The following is a 7,049-nucleotide window of genomic DNA, read 5'->3' as shown; positions in this document are numbered from 1 at the left end:
AAAAAAAAAAAAAAAAAAAAAGATGCCAGACTCAAAAAACTCTCAAATCTTCCTGAAATGGAAGATTGAAGTTCTTTTCCTTTTCTTCCAGTGAGGCAGGTGTGCTTAAAATGCAGCCTGATTAAGAGACTGGACAAAAGATTCTGGAAAAACCATATAAGTACTAAAATCTACAAATATATCACTAATACAAATTTATATTTCATTCCAAATATTATCATTTATTTTGGCAACCAAAGAACCAAAAGACTTCTGCAACTATGTTTTATTTTTTTATTATTATTTTTTAAGGCTAGTCAAGCAGTGCGGGTAAAGAAGGAAGAAAAAATCTGTAACTGGTTGTGATCAATGAGTTGTAAACACCAAGGCGGTAGGACCAGCCTCCAACCATTTCTAAATAGAGAGAATAATAAACCTATAAGAATTTTAATGTCTTCATGTTGGTTGTTTCCATGGGGATGTTAACTTCCAGATTGATTCATTTATTCTTTGAACTTTCAAGTGGAATCACATTTTTATACTTTATTATTATCCATTGTAAGTAATAGGTTACTTTATATGAAAGAGCAAAGAAAAGAAAACAATTTTCACTGAATGTTATTTATAAAAGTTTGGCTTCCCAAAAAGGTTATTAACTTTAGGTCAGCAAGGAGAGACCACTTGAAAAGATATGTGTTCTCAATAAGAGCCGAATTTTTGTCAGAGGATCTTCATGGTGTTTTTCATTTCCTAGGGAGTTCCAGAAGTACTAAAATTATATCAAGACAAAGTGTTTATGTTTCAAAAGTGCAGGCTCTGCATTCCAGGCTACACACTGAGGGTTCTCAAAACAGACGCAGCTTTTACTCCAACGGGAAGTAAGGACAACTCATAAAGGACTTGGACTAGTCCATATTGGGAAAACAGATGATAACCAAAAACCTAGCTGAAAAAGGAAGAAACTAATCCAGAGGGTGACAAACTTTTCTGTAAAGGGTCCCATAGTAAATATTTAAGATTTTGCAGGCCATATTATTTCTGTTGCAACTACTCAGCTCTGTCACTGAGGCTCAAAAACAGACATAGACCAATACATGAACGGGCATGGCTGTGTTCCAATAAAACTTTATTTACAAAAGCAGGCAGTGGGCTGAATTTGGCTGTTGGGCTGTGGTTTGCCTACTCTTGTGTGTGCCTAATAAAATGCTTCCTAACTAGTTTGAATTATTTTATCATTCTTTGAACTTAATGAAATTGGTGGTTTCATGGTAGTAGAAACTTAACTACTAACAAAGGTTGCCTAAAATCTTACTACTGAAGATACAGTCTTTTGGGTCAATCATTGTTGTCTTCATGAATTCACTTAAAATGCACGAGCATATGAAATACATCAGTCCCTATTCCCCAGTAACAATTAGTTTATTAAGTAACGGGCTGAAAAGGGCTCTAGGAGCTGCCTGAGAGAACAGAGTCCCTAGAGCAGGGAAATGGGGACTGAAAAGGGAAAAAGAGACACATGAGAGAGATTTTAGCCTTCCCCAACCCTCCCAACTGAAACAATTATTCAGAGGACCCAATGGGCTCCCAGTAATATTATTTTGTTTCTGCAATGCCTCATTCTTTAGGAATAAACTCCTGCATAAATGAGTGTTCATGTCCAGACAGAGAGTACCCACTTGGCTCTTGCACACCCATTCAAAGAACATCTATTTTGCTGCAAGACTCACTGCTAGGAATTGAAAGTAAGAAGGTAAATAAGATAATCCAGCAGGGAAATATCTGCATGTAATACAAGATGGTAGATAGTCTGCAAAAGAAAGAAGAACAAAGGGCCATTCCTTTTAGAAAAAGTTCCTCAAACTGCTGGTCTCATTTCTCTCTTGCCCACCCTCCCATTCATTCTAGTATGATGTATTGAAATGTTGTCCTAGTGCTAATTAACACATTTTTAAGGCTAGCATGCCAGACAGTGAAAAATAATAAATATGGATGGTAGTTGTTAATTTTGAAAATCTTATTTAGTCTTCGCTGTTTTCTCAAACATTTTCCTTTTAGTTGCTAAAACTAAAAGATCTTAGGAAGTGTGGCTGTAGCACTAAAACTCTCTTGTATGTTTAACCTATTCACCAAAAGCTTGATTTACAACTGCTTTCTTTGCTTGATGAATCCCACATGCCCCATAAGTTAAACATCTTAATGTGCCTCTCACTGAAGTGCCTTTTTATTTGAATGCAAATTGGTTCTGAAACTGCTTCCAATCAGAAGTTTGTGCTTAAAATACTGTAGCTTAGAGTTGAATATCATCATATTAAGGTCAATCTGCAAAGAATAGGATTGAGAGTCAGTTGCTACCATAATTAACCTAGCTCAGGTTCATGTAACCATAAAATATACATTCTGACTGACTGTTTAACCTGTCCCAAATAAATGAATGGTACAGAGCCACTCAGCAAATGAAATGCAGCTTTTCATATAAATACAAAAGAAACTTGAGCTCATTTCTAAATTTGTGTAGCTTTTTTTTTCTCAGGATTTTAAGGGCTTTTCAGTGGAAGGCAAACGGGATTTTTGTAGCGTTCTCGATCTGATAACCAACAAGTCTTACCTAGTCCAGGTAAAAATAAATACAAACCACCTAAGATAGTGGCTTATTCATTCTGCTCTGCCTCCCAGGTTCAAGCGATTCTTCAGCCTCAGCCTCTTGAGTAGCTGAGACTACAGGTGTGCAACACCACGCCTGGCTAATTTTTGAATTTTTAGTAGAGATGGGATTTCACTACATTGGCCAGACTGATCTTGAACTACTGGTCTCAAGTGGCCCACCCACCCTGGCCTCCCAACCATCCTATTTTTGAAGAGTGCACTGGAAGACACTTATAATCTCCATTTGTTGATAATTCTAGAATTTAATCATTTCTGCTATTGGCAATTTGCAGTACAGATTTTAGCACATGATGTCAAATTATGTAAAATATTTAGCTACAATTATGGATGTTATAATTTTCCCTAAGTATTTGTTCAGCCCTTTAACTTAAAAAGCCAAGTTTGAAAGTACTTCAAATTTAAATTGGATATCATCCTAGCAATTCTTAGTATCATCCCAGTTTTCTCCTTCAGGTTCAGGGAGAAAGGAATTAGCTTCAAATAACACCTCTACCTGTCCACGTACAAGCGTTAGCCCTCCTTGTGGGAGTTAGATAAACTACAGGTCCCTTGCCTGACCCTCTTTTCAAAGCCACAGCCCAGAAAGTGGGGAAACATCTTGCAGTGATTAGAACAGGCTAACAAGGTGCACCAATGCATCTGGAGAGGGTAGGCCTGAGAGCCCAGGAAGCATCTAGGGCTCCGGAGCGGATGCTGGCACCCTGGCCCCAGTCTGGCGTCACCACAGCCAGAAGCCATGTTGAAGCAGAGTTCTTCCTCTAAACACGGAGCATGGTGATTTTGACCAGGTAACTAGGCTGAACCCTCATGAACAACTGCTTATTTGTCTCTGAAATTAGGTTGTGGCTTAAAAAATTCCTGAGGCATGGAGTAGATCGGGTGTAACAATAGTTTCCTCTGCACCAGAAATTGTGTCACGCTGTCCCCTTCTTACCATAGACAGGGAAGGAGAAACGGCGGCTTTAATGACATGGAAACTTTAAAATGTTAAATAGTTCTTTGCATTTATCTAGCACAATTAATTTCAAAGGACATGTTGTTATTCATTCATTCAATGACAAGTCTTAACTGAATACTACTGTGTCAAATGCCAGGTATGGCAGTGGGTGGACTTGCAGTACATACCCTGCTGCAATGCACACAGAGGCAGAGGCGAACAGCACACAGGTGACAAATGCAAGAGGCAGATGGCACACAACGGACAAAGAAGTGCTAAGAAAGATAAATATATTGGGTTGATGCAAAAGCAATTGTGGTTTTTGCCACTACTTTTAACAAGATGCAATAATAGAGAATATCAGCGATGGAGGTGCGAGGAGGAGAAAACTTGCTTAATAAGGGTAGTTGTAGAGTTAGAATCATTGTAAAGTTCCTGAAGCAAAGCTTAAGGGTCCTTCACTTGTACTGGCCTCTTCTAACGCCCTGAGTATTTCCATGGTCATGTGTTTTTGCAAAATGTGCACATTTAAGGCTTTAATATGTTATCTTTCTATAAAAAACTTTCTACCAAATTGTATAAGCTTCAGGGTTCACAAAATCTGGATTCGCACTTAATAGCTAGGGAAGACTTCTTGGAGGATGAGAGATTTCAGCTGATTTTCACAGGATAAGAAAGAGCCTGCCATGCTTGATGTGGGGACAGCAGTTCAGGTGGGTTGAAGGACCATTCGAAAATTCTGAAGCTGGAAATTGCCTTGCCAGTCAGAGGAGTTGAGGATGGAGTAGATGGGGAATGGAGAAAGAGGTAGAAGGTAAAGTTGGGGAAATTAGCATGGACAAATTACATAGAGGGCGTGTAGCCAAATCAGGGAGTTGGTTTGTAGCAAAGTGATATGTAAAACCATTGGAGTGTTCTAAGCAGGAGAGTGATATGCTCAGATTTATGCTATTAAAAGATTACTCAGACGCCACAGGAAGAATTGATCAGAGGTTAAGGCATAATTAGAGAAAGGAGGCTCTTGCAGCATTTCAGGTGAGAGAAGATGGTGGCTTGGACCAGGCTGGGGGCAGTGTGTTACAGAGCAAAGCGGACAGATTTAAGATACCTATTAGACTTTGAAATCACTGGACTAGCTGATGCGTTGAATGTAGGGAGCTGGGAAAAGATTCAAAGATGACTTGAGCAACTTTCAGGCTTGAGCCACTGGGTTGATGGTAGTACCACTACCATCTAGGGTGAGGACAGCCTAGAAAAAGGGAAAAGTTGGCTGGGGAGTGGGTAAGGAATTCTAATTTGGTTTTGGTAAGTTTGAGATACTTATTAGTTACTCAGCAGGAAAGTGTTGAGTAGACAGTCAGATATATGAGTCTGTAACTTAGGGGAGAGCTATATGTCAAAATTTGAGGGTCACCAACATGTATTTGGTAAATATAACATATTTCTAAACTATATAAAGTTCCTAATTTTGTTCTTACTACTGGTTTCATTCCATAAGTTAATTGAGACAGGACACAGCCTTTAAATTGGATTAAGTAGAAATGATAAATTGAAAACTTACTTTCAGGTGGAACTACAGGATTCTTAGTAAAAAATATATTGAGGGCTGGGTAGAAGTGTCTCCAGGGGGTTGCAGTCATCATAAGAAGTTCTATTAGGAATATGTAGAAGGGCATTCAATAATATAATGGATATGGGTTTATATATATGTAAATATGTCAGCGTTGACCTCTGTGTGAAGGTGACATAAAAGGAAGATTACGAATTTAGCCATGATTTTGCATCATTTAATCCCATTCAAGTGTGCAGGAATGAGCCAGGTATGTGAAATATGTATACCATCTTAAGAAATCAGACTTTACCTTTGTTATCTGAGTTCGTTTACCATCTTAATAAATCAGACTTAAACTTCGTTATCTGAGTTTGTTTACATTTCTCAGTGGCCTGGGAGAAATAATTAAATGACCGCCACTGAATCATTCTAATTGATGAAGACGCCAGACTTTGAAAGCATATATGAAATATGGCCAACACTGTGTTTGTCTGTGGATTAAGACCTTGACTTTAGGAGGTTTCAGTTAGGAGATGTTTTCCCAGAGTTAAAAATATATTTTTGCAAATATGCAAGTAAGAGAAGTCTTGGCTAATCTGGTGTTTTAATTTCTTTCAGGCATAACGAATTTCTAAGTGTCAGCTATAATTACGCATGATCGGGGGGTATAGGATCCTGACAAATCCATATGTGTGTATGATGTAAGCACTAGAGACGATTTTTGAAAAGCTGTAAAATAGAGATTACATACCATAAGAGAGAAGTCATTTGTTTTGGTGGTATTCCAAAAAATTCTTACCTTTTCCTTAGGGAATATACAGATCAGTATATGTAGTGAATAGATAAAAAAACACAGGAAAAGTTGCATTATTCTAAAATGAAGTTTTCATTACGCTTTTAGAGAATACACGGTATTTAAATAATGAAATTAAGAAGGAGATCATGAGGCTGAAAAGCTTTTTAGGAGATGCTATCTGTCACTTCGCAATGTGAAGGCCAGTCATCTCAACATTCAACTCTGTATGAAGTTTTCCATGAGCGGATTTTGTATAAATGAGTTTCCATTTTATTTCAGAACTTGTTTCTTCCAATTAGTCTCTATTTTTTAAAATGAGAGCTGGTAATCTAAAAGTTTGGGGAATCTCATCTTTGTATGGGACTTATGTCCTCTACCCCCTCATAAGCAAAATTCCTGAAATTTTTATTTTCAAGCCTGGTAGCATTTGACCAGAAGTCTAATCCAGAAAAACAACAAAATAAAAGGTTTTGCAGAAAATAATAAAAATATAAGCCCAACAGGCAAGTCAACTTAATAAATTTAGGGGTAAAAATAACAATTTTGGGGTTGCTTAGCACTAGAATATTAAACCCTAAAGAAGTACCAATTAACAGTAAGGTAAAAACGTTTTAGAGAAAGATTGGAAAAGGGGCAAGGATGATGATGAAACTGCCTTTGCAAAAATTAGCACTGAGAAAATTATGACAGTGAAAGAGCTCTGAGCTAACCAACTCTATTTGCTTCTAACCTCCAAGCTGTCCTTGTTCATTCCTGGGTCTAGGAGGAACGAATTATCTTTAGGAGGAACTTAGTTTATAGTTTAACTTTCAAACAAAGATGATAACAGCCCTTTTCCAAAACAATCCCCCTTTCTGCTTGGAGACTACATTGCCTTTGCAGGACTAACAAATTAGCCACAAGGTTAGAAATTAGAATTTAGGAGCCATGCAGCTAGAGGCTGCAAGGTACTAAACTTCCCCAGATTGCTCTTGAGGATAAATATCACTACTGTAAGTATTAAGATAAGTGCTTGATGTATTTTGGAGACCGTGTACTCGACAGATCAGCTGGCACCGTTTAGATGGATAAACTGGCTCATCTGCCCGGGCGCAGTGGCTCAAGCCTGTAATCCCAGCACT

This window comes from Cebus imitator, unplaced genomic scaffold (assembly GCF_001604975.1).
Source record: "Cebus imitator isolate Cc_AM_T3 unplaced genomic scaffold, Cebus_imitator-1.0 Scaffold78, whole genome shotgun sequence".
Lineage (NCBI taxonomy): Eukaryota > Metazoa > Chordata > Mammalia > Primates > Cebidae > Cebus > Cebus imitator.
This window is presented reverse-complemented; position numbering follows the sequence as displayed.